This window comes from Peromyscus californicus, unplaced genomic scaffold (genome assembly GCF_007827085.1).
Source record: "Peromyscus californicus insignis strain IS unplaced genomic scaffold, ASM782708v3 Scaffold_10__1_contigs__length_136768540, whole genome shotgun sequence".
NCBI lineage: Eukaryota > Metazoa > Chordata > Mammalia > Rodentia > Cricetidae > Peromyscus > Peromyscus californicus.
Genome location: NW_026294391.1, coordinates 112582025 through 112598829, shown reverse-complemented (window position 1 = coordinate 112598829; position 16805 = coordinate 112582025). Strand labels below are relative to the sequence as shown.

The following is a 16805-nucleotide window of genomic DNA, read 5'->3' as shown; positions in this document are numbered from 1 at the left end:
ATGTCCTGGATAGTTTTATGTCAACTTGACACTAGCTAAAGTCATCTGAGAGGAGGGAAGGAAAACTGAGAAAAATGTCTGAGGTCATAGGCAAGCGCCTAGCCCACTGTGTGGTGCCACCTCTAGGCTGGTGCTCCTGGGTTCTATAAGACAGCAGACTGAGAAAGTCATGAAGAGCAAGAAAGTAAGCAGCACCCCTCCATGGTCTCTGCATTGGCTCCTGCCTCCAGGATCCTGCCCTGACTTTTTTTTTTTCTGCCCTGACTTCTTTCATGGATGGAGTATGATATGGAAGTGTAAGCCAAATAAAATAAACCCTTTCCCCCATCTTGCTTTTGGTCATAGTGTTTCATCACAGCAATAAAAACTCTAAGACACTGACATGTTCTGAATCCTAAACCAACACTATTCTTTGATGTGCTATTGAAAATGTGTCTAGTACCATACCAAAGAGATAAATCACACACAAGTAAATACACAGAGCCTATGATATTGCAGGAAATAGTGAAGACTATTTCACGCCATTTGAGAATGTTCTCATGTTAAACAATGAACAAATGAGACAAACCTTGAGTGGCCTGTGTAGAAATTCTGACAGCTGTGTCGCTGTTCTCTCCAAACAGTTTAATACAGATCTAGGAGAGGGGAACCCTGCTTGTTAGGGAGGAGCTGCCAGGTCAGAGACCACATGGAGGCAGAGGCCTCTAATCCCAGCATTTGGGATGCTGAAATGGGAGTTGGAGGCAGGCATGGGAAACAAAATCAGTCTAGCTTGATGGCAGATGTTTATGATCCCAATTTTTGAGCTGGCATGAGAATCGAAGGAGGCTATTAGAGGGGGAGGGGCATTCAAAAGGATGGAGAGGAGCCAACAAAAAACTGAAAAGGCCATAAGGAAACATAATACTGTCTATACTAATTGGAAAAGTTTACACTGGGGCAGGCAAGATGGTATGGCTGTTAAAGCACTTGCCGTGCAAGGCTGACCATCTGATTTGAGAACCGGACCCACACAAGGGTGGAAGGGGAGAACTAACTCTGGAAAATAGTCTTCTGACCGCACAAATGCCGTGCTCTGTGCACAGACACCCACATCTTCCTCACACCATCCTAATAAGTACAATTTAAAATGTTAAAAATAAAACGTGAATTCAGAAAAGAGGGGTCTTTGGATTACATGGTGATCTTCAGGCTTCAAGCAACTGCTTCCTTTTCCAGTCTTCACTGAATGTGTCCTATGAATGAAGTTAACTATTAATGGAAAACAAATGGACAGACTAAAAGAGTGGAGAGTCATACTTGAATGCAAAGTCCCCTATAAATTTCACTTCCAGGAAGAAAAGACCTAACTTATGGATTAAGGCCTTGGTTTCATCCAGGGGTGGGGGTGGGGGCTAAAAATGAAATAATGTTGAACTCATAGTTACTGGACAAAACTTAAAGCAGCCATATCCCCTGGTGCCTTTGTCTCTGTGTGGCACTCACCCCCGCCCCCCACCACAGATATGAAAGGCTAGAGAGAAGCGATCACAATGCACACATTTCTGGAACACTACTGCTATCATGAAGAAAGAACTTCCAAACTCCTGGCACTATTAGGCTTCTTTCCCATGATTCCTAGCAACAGCAGAGGAATGACTGGACCTTCTTATGTGAGCTTTTTTGACTTCTAAGGCCCTAGGATAGACACGGACTGTTGTGCTTTCTTGCTTCAGACCTAGTGAGGTAGGTATCTAGAGTGGACGGGCTGTCGTTGGGACACAGAGGCACAGGACATTGTATGGCGGGGGCCCAAGGTGAACAAGTGCAGAGGAACCCTGATAACACTAGTGCAGGTGCTCTGGGGCCCTTGTTTCCTGTTCCAGTCCCTTGGCACACAGAATAGAGGGCTTCGGTTTGATTGACAGTATGCTAAGCACTTTACTCCACTCCTGTCTTCTGAGTGCAATGCACAGGCTGCTGCAGAAGAAACAGTACATTTGCTAGCGCTGGAATGAACAACCCTCACATGAAGCAGTCCGTTGAGAACACAGAACTAAAGCAGACCACAGCCACAAGGAGAGAGGGCATAGAGCTTGCTCCTCACCTTTCCACAGGAAATTAAAAAAAAATTCAATTCATTGCTTTGGTTTTATTTGGGGTATGTGTGTGTGTGTGTCAGGAGGTTGTTTTGATATTATGTGTATGTATGTGGCACGTGCAGGTGAGTGCAAGTGCCCACAGAAGGCAGAAGAGGACATTGGATCCTCTGGAGCTGAGGTTACAGGCAGTTGTGAGTTGCTGTATATGGGTGCCGAGAACTGAGCTCAGGTTCAGGTCCTCTGAAAGAGCGTTCTGAATGGCTCTCCAGTCCCCCTCCCAACTCTGAGCTCTCCTTTCCTTTGCACCTGCTAGCAGCTAGATACTCCAGGAAGGTTAGTACCATCACCACTATCCTTCCATTTCCTGCCCCTGAAGTGAGGAGAGCTGTGCATTTGGTCTGGCCCCTTGGTCACTAGGCTTAAAAGACACTGCAATGGTACTTGCCTCGTCTGTCGACAGAGAGAAGAGTTGGCAGGCCAGGCTTGGTTGTGGGCCTATTTGACCCCATCCAGACCCTTCCTTCCCCTAAGGTGTTAGAGCTAGCAGGAAGAAAAACTCTGGGCCGAGGAAATAATAATAACAATGTTATAATTATATAATAATACTGTTATTATTATCTCATACATTACATCCCGACTACAGTTTCCCCTTCCTCCACTCCTTTCAGTTCCTTCCCCCACATCCCTTTCCTCCATATCTACTTCTACCCCTCCATTTCCCTTCAGAAAAGAGCAGGTCTCCCAGGGATATCAACTGAACAAGTTACAGTAAGACTAGACACAAGGAATTTATGAAACTATCTCTGCACAATGGCGGGGTTCTAAGAAAAGCCAAGGAGTTTTGTGAGCAGGCTCTGTGTTCCCACCTTTCCAATTTGAACAAAACAAAACTGCCATTGGTGGTTACGCAGACACCAGTAACTGGCTACCTTGTCTTTTTTTTTTTTTTTTTGGTTTTTTCGAGACAGGGTTTCTCTGTGTAGCTTTGCGCCTTTCCTGGAACTCGCTTTGGAGACCGGGCTGGCCTCGAACTCACAGAGATCCGCCTGGCTCTGCCTCCCGAGTGCTGGGATTAAAGGCGTGCGCCACCACCGCCCGGCTTTACCTTGTCTTTTTGCTTCCACTCTTAGACTTTAGCTTTTGGTTTCTGGTTGATAGTAATGGCAGATGTCCTGGGCAAGGGCCAGCATTGGAATTCTGGCACCAAAGGAAACAAAACAAAACAAAACAAAAAAACGAAAAGCAAGAGAACTTTAAAGCACTCACCTTAGTCAGGTACCTTACTCTTAAGGAACACAATAACCTTATGGCCAAGTCTTCCATTTGCCCCCTTCTTCAGCCAGCAGCATTCTCTCCAGAGCTTTCTCATGATACCTCATTGCTTTTCTGAATACAGGCCTAGAAAGGTAAAGAAAATGCTGACACCTCAGGGCCCAAAGAACAGTGAATCATACCAGCGACTTGATTCTCATCCAGATTCAGTTTGCTAGTACCTTAGGCATCCTTTTCTGTATCTGACCTTGACACTAGGCCTTGTATGACTGGAGGGAAGCTGACTTCCAAGGTAACACTCTGAAAGCTACATAACGCCCTACTTTGACTGGCACATGCATTGGGGAAAGCACACGATTTTTTTTCCTTTTTTTTTTTTTATTAAGAGATTTTCCATTCATTTTACATATCAACCACAGATTCCCCTGTCCTCCCTCCTCCCACCCCTCAGCCCTCCCCCTCAACCCACCCTCCACTCCCACCCTCTCCAAGGCAAGGTCTCCTACGGGGAGTCAGCACAGCCTGGTACATTCAGTTGAGGCAGGTCCAAGCCCTGCACCAAGGCTGCGTAAAGTATCCCACCATAGGCAATGGGCTCCAAAAAGCCAGCTCATGCACTAGGGACAGGTCCCGATCCCCCTGCCTGGGGGTCCCCTAAACAGTTCAAGCCAAACAACTGTCTCCCTTATCCAGAGGTCCTAATCCAGTACCACAGGGGCTCCTCCACCACTGGTCCACAGTTCATGCACTTCTACTAGTTTGGCTAGTTGCCTCTGCACTCCTTCCAATCATGGTCTTGATATCTTGTGCTAAGAGAATCCCTCCTCCCACTCATCGACTGGAACCCTGGCGCTCTGCCTGGGACCCGGCTGTGGATCTCTGCATCTGCTTCCATCAGTCACTAGATGAGGGTTCTATGATGTCAGCTATGGCATTCAGCCATCTGATCACCAGAGTAGGTCAGCTCAGGCACCCTCTTGACCACTGCGAGTAGTCTATGGTGGAGTCATCTTTGTGGATTCCTGGGGACCTCCCCAATACCCTGTCTATCCCTATTCCCATTGTGCCTTCACTCATCACGGTATCTCCTTCCGTGCTCTCCCACTCTGCTCCTGATCCAGCTAGAACCTCCCGCTACCCTAAGCTCTCATTCCCCTGTCCCTTACCCTCCATTACCCTCCCTCACCCTCAGCTTGCTCATGTAGATCCCATCCACCCCTCCCTCACTGGACAATCTCTGTGTCCTCCCAGGGTCTTCCCTACCAGCCAGTCTCGCTGGAGCTGTGGGTTGCAGTCTGGTTATTGCTCGCTCCACATCTAGTAGTCACTTATGAGTGAGTACATACTATGTTTGTTTTTCTGAGTCTGGGTTACTTCACTCAGGATATTTTCTAGTTCCATCCATTTGCCTGCAAACCTTATGATGTTATTTTTTTCTCTGCTGAGTAGTATTCCATTGTGTATATGTACCACATTTTCTTTATCCATTCTTTAATTGAGGGGTATCAAGGTTTCCAGGTTCTGGCTATTACAAATAGTGTTGCTGTGAACACAGTCGAGCATGTGTCCTTGTGGTATGATTGAGCATTCCTTGGGTATATGCCCAAGAGTGGTATAGCTAGGTCTTGAGGAAGATTGATTCCCAATTTTCTGAGAAACCACCATACTGATTTCCAAAGTGGCTGTACAAGTTTGCATTCCCACCAACAGTGTGGGAGTGTTCCCCTTGCTCCATATCCTCTCCAGCATAAGCTGTCTTCAGTGTTTTTCATTTTAGCCATTCTGACAGGTGTAAGATGGTATCTCAGAGTCACTTTGATTTGCATTTCCCTGATAACTAAGGATGTTGAGCAATTCTATAAATGTCTTTCAGCCACTTGAGATTGTTCTGTTGAAAAATCTCTGTTTAGATCTGTATCCTATTTTTTAATTGGACTGTTAGGTATTTTAATGTCTAGTTTCTTAAGTTATTTATATATTCTGGATATCAGACCTCTGTCAGATGTGGGGTTGGTGAAGATCTTTTCCCATTATGTAGGCTCTCTTTTTGTCTTATTGACTATGTCTTTGCCCTACAAAAGCTTTTCAGTTTCAAGAGGTCCCATTTATTAATTGTTGCTCTCAGTGTCTGTGCTACTGGTGTTACATTTAGGAAGTGGTCTCCAGTACCAATCCATTGAAGACTACTTCCTAATTTCTCTTCTATCAGATTCAGAGTAATTGGATTTATGTTGAGGTCTTTGATTCACTTGGACTTAACTTTTGTGCATGGTGACAGATATGGATCTATTTGCAGTTTTCTACATGTTGATATCCAGTTATGCCAGCACAATTTGTTGAAAATACTTTCTTTTCCATTGTACAGTTTGGGCTTCCTTGTCAAAAATTAGGTGTTCATACCTGTGCGGATTAATGTCAGGGTCTTCAGTTCGATTCCATTGGTCCACATGTTGGTTTTTATGCCAGTACCAAGCTGTTTTTATTACTGTAGCTCTATAGTAGAGGTTGAAGTCAGGGATGGTGATGCCTCCAGAGGTTGTTTTGTTATACAAGATTCGTTTAGCTATCCTGGGTTTTTTGTTTTTCCATATGAAGTTGAGTGTTGGTCTTTCCAGATCTGTGAAGAATTGTGTTGGGATTTTGATGGGGATTGCATTGAATCCATAGATTGCTTTTGGTAAGACTGCCATTTTTACTATGTTAATCCTACCTATCCATTGGCATGGGAAATCTTTCCATTTTCTGATATCTTCTTCAATTTCTTTCTTCAGAGAATTAAAGTTCTTATCATACAGGTCCTTTACTTGCTTAGTTAATAGTTATCCCAAGGTATTTTATATTATTTGTGGGTAATATAAAGGGTAATGTTTCTCTAATTACTTTCTTAGTCCATATGTCATTTGCATCTAGGAGGACTACTAATTTTTTTAGTTAATCTTGTACCCTTCCACATTGCTGTAGGAGTTTATCAGCTGTAGGAGTTCCCTGGTGAAATTTTTGGGGTCACTTATGTATACTATCATGTCATCTGCATATAGTGAAATTTTGATTTCTTCCTTTCCAATTTGTATCCCATTGATCTCCTTTTGTTGTCTTATCGTCTAGCTAAAACTTCAAGTACTGGGGCTGGAGAGATGGCTCTGAGGTTAAGAGCACTGGCTGCTCTTCCAGAGGTCCTGAGTTCAATTCCCAGCAACCACATGGTGGTTCACAACCATCTGTAATGAGATCTGGTACCCTCTTCTGGCCTGCAGGCATACATGCAGACAGAACACTGAATATATAATAAATAAATAAATAAATAAATAAATAAATAAAAAACTTTAAGTACTATATTAAATAAATGTGGGGAGAGCACACAGGTTTGTCTTGTTCCTCATTTTAGAGGAATTGCCTTCCGTTTCTCTCCATTTAATTTGATGTTGGTTGTCAGCATGCTATACATTGCCTTCATTATGTTTCAGTATGTTCCTAGTATTTCTGATCTCTCTAGGACCATTATCATGAAGAAAACAAACACAACCAAATGAGTCTACTCCACTAGAAGACATAACCTACTCCAGAGCTTTGGATGTACTTGAGACTCCAAACACACGTGCATTTATACCTTGTGACTCTTGGAACCGACCTGTCCTACTGGTTCACGGTTGCAACGAGGGTTTCTTAGATGCAACGACATTACATAAAGACCTTGTAACTCTTGCTGCAAGGGGCAGGAGAAGGAGACAAGAATTCTCAGGAACTTTGCACTTATCTGGGTATTTCCCCCAGATCATGCTCACAATGGGTGCCAGGCAGGACTTTCAGTGCTCTTCTCTCCCAGCCCGCCAAGGTGCACTCTAAGTTCTTCTTAAGGTAGTACTCTAGGACAGAATCGAATATTTAGACCAAAATGTGGCTAAAGACATTCCAAACACAAACCAGGGGGCCTTGAGAGGTGAGAATGATCCTCAAAGACATACAGACCTCTAACAATCTCTGCTGTAACACCAGGCGTGCTGTCTCAGATATGTAGGATTGGCCTTCTCTCATGGGAATATCCCAAGATGCCTAGGAAGCCGTATGGCAGGAAAGTGTAGCCATAAGGCACACCGACTAATCGCAAAACTGTCGCACTGCGAGCAAAGATCGAGGTCTGTGAAAGTAAATACGACTCACATAGTACATGGACTAGTCCAAAGCATCTACATGTAGGGACTCAAAGAAATGAAAATGATTCTGGTTCGTTCATTTACTGTGGGAGTTTCTCCGCGGGATTTTTTTCTGGTTCTTATGAGCTAGCCGGTGAGGGTCCCCTCTAAGTCCTTCGCTCTTCAGGTGGTGGTAATCTATAGACTAGAAATCAATTTCCAGATTCTTAGGGTCTGGGTCTTTGGAAAATGCAAGGAGGCCCAACTGGGAGCTTCTTACAATTCTCTCCCTGCCTTGTTTTACCCACCTCAGGGCTCATGAGAAGGACATATCAATGGGACAAAAGGAACAGAACAAATCTCCTCATGATGGCAGTAGAGGTCCTGCTACAACCACCACAACATGGCACCCGCCCTTCGTGTCTGAAAAAAAAAAAAACAAGAGAGGGGAAAAAAAAAAGTAGAACACAGAAGTGCCAGGAACCATTTTTGCCTCCATTCTATGTAGCTTGCTGAGACCAACTCACAGCTTAGCATTTTTTCCCTCTTGGTCTTTAAAAAATGAAATTCTTCCTTCCTGTACGTGTTTTATTTTTCATTCTATGCAGTTCAGAGGGTTGGAGTGCATGGTGCAGCAAAGGCATGGCTACAAGAACAGCTGAGAGCGCACATCTGGGTACCAAAACAAGTGACAGAGTGCACGATGGGAATGACCAAACCTCCAGTGACATACCTCCTCCACATGGCTACATCACCTAATCAGTCCCAAAGAGTTCCCTCCAAGCACCTGTTTCAGCCTCTGTGCGTATATGATATACGTGTTTTCTTGGTGTCCTCCAGCCCCTCTGGCTCTTACATTCTTTCTGCCTCCTCTTCCATGGGGTTCCCTGAGCTCTGAGGGGATGGATTTGACGGGGACATCTCATTTAGGGCTGAGTGTTCCAGGGTCTCACTCTTTGCGTACTATCTGGCTAGGAGTCTCTTCTGTGTCTTAGATGCTGTTCTGTTGCTGTGTGTAGTGGTATTTGCGCTGCCCATGACCTTAGGGGCTGGGCAGGACTAGAGACTTCAGTCTACAGCTGTGAGGACACAACATAGACAAGGCAACTCTTATTAAAGAAAGCAGTATTATTTTTTTTAATTTTTCAATGTGGGGGCCTGGCTTACACTTTCTGTGGTTAGGTTCATCATCATGATGTCAGGGAGCATGACTGCACACATGGCCCGGGAAAAGTAGCTGAGAGCTCACTCCTAATCCACACACTGAGGACGGGGGCAAGAGACATACATACACACATACATACATACATACATACATACAGACATATACACACACATACTCAGGGATATGCATGGACTTTTGAATCCTCAAAGCCAGTCTCCAGTGACTCTCTCCTCCCACAAGGCCACACCTCCTGGTCTTTTCAAATAGTGCCACTCCCTGGCAACCAACCAATGAGCCATGAATGGCAACCATTCAACCCACCACAGGCTATGTTCCCATCTGTTACATAAATACATATATATAGGTACAAATACACATACACATATTTTTAGGAAACTTCTACGATGTTAGGCTTCGCTACAACAATGGCCCTGAATTTTATCTGTCTCTCCTGTATTTCCGCCCTCATCCTTATTTCCCTTCCCTCTCTCCACTTGATCCTCCCATTCCAAACACCTATCCATCCATAAATGTCTAGTCTATTTCCCTTTCCTGAGGAAATATATGACAGGTATTTTTGACAGGCTATAATACACATTGTAGGTACATTGAGATGGGTCAGGAAATAATAGCAATTACCACCAAGATTGACAACCTGAGTTCGACTCCCAGAACCCAGTTAATGGAAGGGGAGAATCAACTCCCTCAAGTTTTCCTCAGAGTTCACCATGCATGACACCTGACAGGTGCACTCTGACTCCCTGGCCCAACACAAAGTAAATGAAATTTAAAAAAAGGAAAAACTGTATCCTCTAGATCAACAAAAACAGTAAGAGCTCCGACCCATAAAGAATTGTTTAGCCCAACCTGACCATTCCATTCCACCTGCAGAAACAAAACTCCTAGGCATCAAAAACAACTCACAGCCACAAATAGCCTTAGCTCCCTGGTGGCTACCCACATATATGTAGATAAACCTTTCCCCTAGCTCCTCTAAATGCACTCTGGCTGTAGCTGGCCAATAGTTTGAAGCCCCTCCCCTTTATAATAATAGCATCCTCAGCCCGTTCATATCCAGTCTTCTACTTCTCTGCCTCATTTTTCTTACACTTTCAAAGTTCCCAAAGTGATCAAAATACTTAAAACAAAACAACCTAAACAGTCAAAATCCAAACTGCCTTCAGAGATTTGAAAGCAAGCAAACAAACACAACCAAATGAGTCTACTCCACTAGAAGACATAACCTACTCCAGAGCACTGGATGTACTTGAGACTCCAAACACACGTGCTTTTATACCTTGTGACTCTTGGAACCGACCTGTCCTACTGGTTCACGGTTGCAAGGACGGTTTCTTAGATGCAACGACATTACATAAAGACCTTGTAACTCTTGCTGCAAGGGGCAGGAGAAGGAGACAAGAATTCTCAGGAACTTTGCACTTATCTGGGTATTTTCCCCAGATCATGCTCACAATGGGTGCCAGGCAGGACTTTCAGTGCTCTTCTCTCCCAGCCCGCCAAGGTGCACTCTAAGTTCTTCTTAAGGTAGTACTCTAGGACAGAATCGAATATTTAGACCAAAATGTGGCTAAAGACATTCCAAACACAAACCAGGGGGCGTTGAGAGGTGAGAATGACCCTCAAAGACATACAGACCTCTAACAATCTCTGCTGTAACACTGGGCGTGCTGTCCCGGATATGTAGGATCTTCCTTCTCTCATGGGAATATCCCAAGATGCCTAGGAAGCCGTATGGCAGGAAAGTGTAGCCGTAAGGCACACCGACTAATCGCAAAACTGTCGCACTGCGAGCAAAGATCGAGGTCTGTGAAAGTAAATACGACTCACATAGTACATGGACTAGTCCAAAGCATCTACATGTAGGGACTCAAAGAAATGAAAATGATTCTGGTTCGTTCATTTACTGTGGGAGTTTCTCCGCGGGATTTTTTTCTGGTTCTTATGAGCTAGCCGGTGAGGGTCCCCTCTAAGTCCTTCGCTCTTCAGGTGGTGGTAATCCATAGACTAGAAATCAATTTCCAGATTCTTAGGGTCTGGGTCTTTGGAAAATGCAAGGAGGCCCAACTGGGAGGTTCTTACAATTCTCTCCCTGCCTTGTTTTCCCCACCTCTAGGACTCATGAGAAGGACATTTCAATGGGACAAAAGGAACAGAACAAATCTCCTCATGATGGCAGTAGAGGTCCTGCTACAACCACCACAACATGGCACCCGCCCTTCGTGTCTGAAAAAAAAAACAAAAGAGAGGGGGAAAAAAACAGTAGAAGACCGAAGTGCCAGGAACCATTTCTGCCTCCATTCTATGTAGCTTGCTGGGACCAACTCTCAGCTTAGCATTTTTTCCCTCTTGGTCTTTAAAAAATGAAATTCTTCCTCCCTGTACGTGTTTTATTTTTCATTCTATGCAGTTCAGAGGGTTGGAGTGCATGGTGCAGCAAAGGCATGGCTACAAGAACAGCTGAGAGCGCACATCTGGGTACCAAAACAAGTGACAGAGTGCACGATGGGAGACCAAACCTCCAGTGACATACCTCCTCCACAAGGCTACATCACCTAATCAGTCCCAAAGAGTTCCCTCAAAGCACCTGTTTCAGCCTCTGTGCGTATATGATTTAGAGAAACGTGTTTTCTTGGTGTCCTCCAGCCCCTCTGGCTCTTACATTCTTTCTGTCTCCTCTTCCATGGGGTTCCCTGAGCTCTGAGGGGATGGATTTGACGGGGACATCTCATTTAGGGCTGAGTGTTCCAGGGTCTCACTCTTTGCGTACTATCTGGCTAGGACTCTCTACTGTGTCTTAGATGCTGTTCTGTTGCTGCATGTAGTGGTATTTGCTCTGCCCATGACCTTAGGGGCTGGGCAGGACTAGAGACTTCAGTCTACAGCTGTGAGGACACAACATAGACAAGGCAACTCTTATTAAAGAAAGCAGTATTACTTTTTTTAATTTTTCAATGTGGGGGCCTGGCTTACACTTTCTGCGGTTAGGTTCATCATCATGATGTCAGGGAGCATGACTGCACACATGGCCCGGGAAAAGTAGCTGAGAGCTCAGTCCTAATCCACAAGCTGGGGGGGGGGGGCAAGAGACCTACACACATACATACATACATACATACATACATACATACATACATACACATACACACACACACACACACACACAGACACACACACACACACACACACAATCAGGGATATGCATGGGCTTTTGAATCCTCAAAGCCAGTCTCCAGTGACTCTCTTCCTCCAACTAGGCCACACCTCCTGGTCCACTCCCTGGCAACCAACCAATGAGCCCATGAGGGCTCTTCTCATTCAAACCACCACAGGCTATGTTCCCATCTGTTACATAAATAAATATATATAGGTACAAATACACATACACATATTTTTAGGAAACTTCTACGATGTTAGGCTTCGCTACAACAATGGCCCTGAATTTTATCTGTCTCTCCTGTATTTCCGCCCTCATCCTTATTTCCCTTCCCTCTCTCCACTTGATCCTCCCATTCCAAACACCTATCCATCCATAAATATCTAGTCTATTTCCCTTTCCTGAGGAAATATATGACAGGTATTTTTGACAGGCTATAATACACATTGTAGGTACATTGAGATGGGTCAGGAAATAATAGCAATTACCACCAAGATTGACAACCTGAGTTCGACTCCCAGAACCCAGTTAATGGAAGGGGAGAATCAACTCCCTCAAGTTTTCCTCAGAGTTCACCATGCATGACACCTGACAGGTGCACTCTGACTCCCTGGCCCAACACAAAGTAAATGAAATTTTAAAAAAAGGAAAAACTGTATCCTCTAGATCAACAAAAACAATAAGAGCTCCGACCCATAAAGAATTGTTTAGCCCAACCTGACCATTCCATTCCACCTGCAGAAACAAAACTCCTAGGCATCAAAAACAACTCACAGCCACAAATAGCCTTAGCTCCCTGGTGGCTACCCACATATATGTAGATAAACCTTTCCCCTAGCTCCTCTAAATGCACTCTGGCTGTAGCTGGCCAATAGTTTGAAGCCCCTCCCCTTTATAATAATAGCATCCTCAGCCCGTTCATATCCAGTCTTCTACTTCTCTGCCTCATTTTTCTTACACTTTCAAAGTTCCCAAAGTGATCAAAATACTTAAAACAAAACAACCTAAACAGTCAAAATCCAAACTGCCTTCAGAGATTTGAAAGCAAGCAAACAAACACAACCAAATGAGTCTACTCCACTAGAAGACATAACCTACTCCAGAGCACTGGATGTACTTGAGACTCCAAACACACGTGCTTTTATACCTTGTGACTCTTGGAACCGACCTGTCCTACTGGTTCACGGTTGCAACGAGGGTTTCTTAGATGCAACGACATTACATAAAGACCTTGTAACTCTTGCTGCAAGGGGCAGGAGAAGGAGACAAGAATTCTCAGGAACTTTGCACTTATCTGGGTATTTTCCCCAGATCATGCTCACAATGGGTGCCAGGCAGGACTTTCAGTGCTCTTCTCTCCCAGCCCGCCAAGGTGCACTCTAAGTTCTTCTTAAGGTAGTACTCTAGGACAGAATCGAATGTTTAGACCAAAATGTGGCTAAAGACATTCCAAACACAAACCAGGGGGCGTTGAGAGGTGAGAATGACCCTCAAAGACATACAGACCTCTAACAATCTCTGCTGTAACACCGGGCGTGCTGTCCCGGATATGTAGGATCTTCCTTCTCTCATGGGAATATCCCAAGATGCCTAGGAAGCCGTATGGCAGGAAAGTGTAGCCGTAAGGCACACCGACTAATCGCAAAACTGTCGCACTGCGAGCAAAGATCGAGGTCTGTGAAAGTAAATACGACTCACATAGTACATGGACTAGTCCAAAGCATCTACATGTAGGGACTCAAAGAAATGAAAATGATTCTGGTTCGTTCATTTACTGTGGGAGTTTCTCCGCGGGATTTTTTTCTGGTTCTTATGAGCTAGCCGGTGAGGGTCCCCTCTAAGTCCTTCGCTCTTCAGGTGGTGGTAATCCATAGACTAGAAATCAATTTCCAGATTCTTAGGGTCTGGGTCTTTGGAAAATGCAAGGAGGCCCAACTGGGAGGTTCTTACAATTTTCTCCCTGCCTTGTTTTCCCCACCTCTAGGACTCATGAGAAGGACATTTCAATGGGACAAAAGGAACAGAACAAATCTCCTCATGATGGCAGTAGAGGTCCTACTATACCCACCACAACATGGCACCCGCCCTTCGTGTCTGAAAAAAAAAAAAACAAAAGAGAGGGGGAAAAAAACAGTAGAAGACCGAAGTGCCAGGAACCATTTCTGCCTCCATTCTATGTAGCTTGCTGGGACCAACTCTCAGCTTAGCATTTTTTCCCTCTTGGTCTTTAAAAAATGAAATTCTTCCTCCCTGTACGTGTTTTATTTTTCATTCTATGCAGTTCAGAGGGTTGGAGTGCATGGTGCAGCAAAGGCATGGCTACAAGAACAGCTGAGAGCGCACATCTGGGTACCAAAACAAGTGACAGAGTGCACGATGGGAGACCAAACCTCCAGTGACATACCTCCTCCACAAGGCTACATCACCTAATCAGTCCCAAAGAGTTCCCTCAAAGCACCTGTTTCAGCCTCTGTGCGTATATGATTTAGAGAAACGTGTTTTCTTGGTGTCCTCCAGCCCCTCTGGCTCTTACATTCTTTCTGTCTCCTCTTCCATGGGGTTCCCTGAGCTCTGAGGGGATGGATTTGACGGGGACATCTCATTTAGGGCTGAGTGTTCCAGGGTCTCACTCTTTGCGTACTATCTGGCTAGGACTCTCTACTGTGTCTTAGATGCTGTTCTGTTGCTGCATGTAGTGGTATTTGCTCTGCCCATGACCTTAGGGGCTGGGCAGGACTAGAGACTTCAGTCTACAGCTGTGAGGACACAACATAGACAAGGCAACTCTTATTAAAGAAAGCAGTATTACTTTTTTTAATTTTTCAATGTGGGGGCCTGGCTTACACTTTCTGTGGTTAGGTTCATCATCATGATGTCAGGGAGCATGACTGCACACATGGCCCGGGAAAAGTAGCTGAGAGCTCAGTCCTAATCCACAAGCTGGGGGGGGGGGCAAGAGACCTACATACACACATACATACATACATACATACATACATACATACATACATACATACACATACACACACACACACACACACACACACACACACACACACACACACACACACAATCAGGGATATGCATGGGCTTTTGAGTCCTCAAAGCCAGTCTCCAGTGACTCTCTTCCTCCAACTAGGCCACACCTCCTGGTCTTTTCAAATAGTGCCACTCCCTGGCAACCAACCAATGAGGCCATGAGGGCTCTTCTCATTCAAACCACCACAGGCTATGTTCCCATCTGTTACATAAATACATATATATAGGTACAAATACACATACACATATTTTTAGGAAACTTCTACGATGTTAGGCTTCGCTACAACAATGGCCCTGAATTTTATCTGTCTCTCCTGTATTTCCGCCCTCATCCTTATTTCCCTTCCCTCTCTCCACTTGATCCTCCCATTCCAAACACCTATCCATCCATAAATATCTAGTCTATTTCCCTTTCCTGAGGAAATATATGACAGGTATTTTTGACAGGCTATAATACACATTGTAGGTACATTGAGATGGGTCAGGAAATAATAGCAATTACCACCAAGATTGACAACCTGAGTTCGACTCCCAGAACCCAGTTAATGGAAGGGGAGAATCAACTCCCTCAAGTTTTCCTCAGAGCTCACCATGCATGACACCTGACAGGTGCACTCTGACTCCCTGGCCCAACACAAAGTAAATGAAATTTTAAAAAAAGGAAAAACTGTATCCTCTAGATCAACAAAAACAATAAGAGCTCCGACCCATAAAGAATTGTTTAGCCCAACCTGACCATTCCATTCCACCTGCAGAAACAAAACTCCTAGGCATCAAAAACAACTCACAGCCACAAATAGCCTTAGCTCCCTGGTGGCTACCCACATATATGTAGATAAACCTTTCCCCTAGCTCCTCTAAATGCACTCTGGCTGTAGCTGGCCAATAGTTTGAAGCCCCTCCCCTTTATAATAATAGCATCCTCAGCCCGTTCATATCCAGTCTTCTACTTCTCTGCCTCATTTTTCTTACACTTTCAAAGTTCCCAAAGTGATCAAAATACTTAAAACAAAACAACCTAAACAGTCAAAATCCAAACTGCCTTCAGAGATTTGAAAGCAAGCAAACAAACACAACCAAATGAGTCTACTCCACTAGAAGACATAACCTACTCCAGAGCACTGGATGTACTTGAGACTCCAAACACACGTGCTTTTATACCTTGTGACTCTTGGAACCGACCTGTCCTACTGGTTCACGGTTGCAACGAGGGTTTCTTAGATGCAACGACATTACATAAAGACCTTGTAACTCTTGCTGCAAGGGGCAGGAGAAGGAGACAAGAATTCTCAGGAACTTTGGACTTATCTGGGTATTTCCCCCAGATCATGCTCACAATGGGTGCCAGGCAGGACTTTCAGTGCTCTTCTCTCCCAGCCCGCCAAGGTGCACTCTAAGTTCTTCTTAAGGTAGTACTCTAGGACAGAATCGAATGTTTAGACCATAATGTGGCTAAAGACATTCCAAACACAAACCAGGGGGTGTTGAGAGGTGAGAATGACCCTCAAAGACATACAGACCTCTAACAATCTCTGCTGTAACACTGGGCGTGCTGTCCCGGATATGTAGGATCTTCCTTCTCTCATGGGAATATCCCAAGATACCTAGGAAGCCGTATGGCAGGAAAGTGTAGCCGTAAGGCACACCGACTAATCGCAAAACTGTCGCACTGCGAGCAAAGATTGAGGTCTGTGAAAGTAAACAGGACTCACATGTAGGCAGCAGTAAGTTTGCTGCCTTAATTTTAAATGCCCTTTTTTGTTCTATCCCAGTTAAGTTGTTTGTGTGAAAAATGTGCAGTTGGATTCTGGAGGGTGCTGAGGATCCGTTCCCCTGTGGTTTTTCCTGTTTGGAATACCGTGTCTGGCTTGCCTATGGATACAGAGTAGTCTTTCCTTGACTCCTGCTGTTGGAGGGGTATATAAGCCCAGGTTGGTACGAAT

At 44.6% G+C, this 16805-nt stretch overlaps 1 long non-coding RNA gene across 11 annotated transcripts in view; it reads right to left on the bottom strand.

Annotated features, from left to right (window-relative positions):
• The window catches only part of LOC128111105 (uncharacterized), a 90135-nt gene extending 73655 nt beyond the window's left edge, over positions 1–16480 (bottom strand). Inside the window, exons 1-6 of one of the 11 annotated variants that reach the window (XR_008218487.1) lie at positions 16383–16480; positions 13330–16279; positions 10305–13226; positions 9946–10201; positions 6961–7906; positions 3348–3479 (exon numbers count right to left, since the gene is read on the bottom strand). This is a non-coding gene — a long non-coding RNA (uncharacterized LOC128111105). Of the gene's footprint in view, positions 1–3347; positions 3480–4616; positions 6602–6960; positions 7907–9945; positions 10202–10304; positions 13227–13329 lie in introns of all 11 variants that reach the window. The other 10 variants (XR_008218490.1, XR_008218492.1, XR_008218494.1 and 7 more) reach the window with 10 other exon arrangements.
• Positions 16481–16805: the final 325 nt, after the last annotated feature.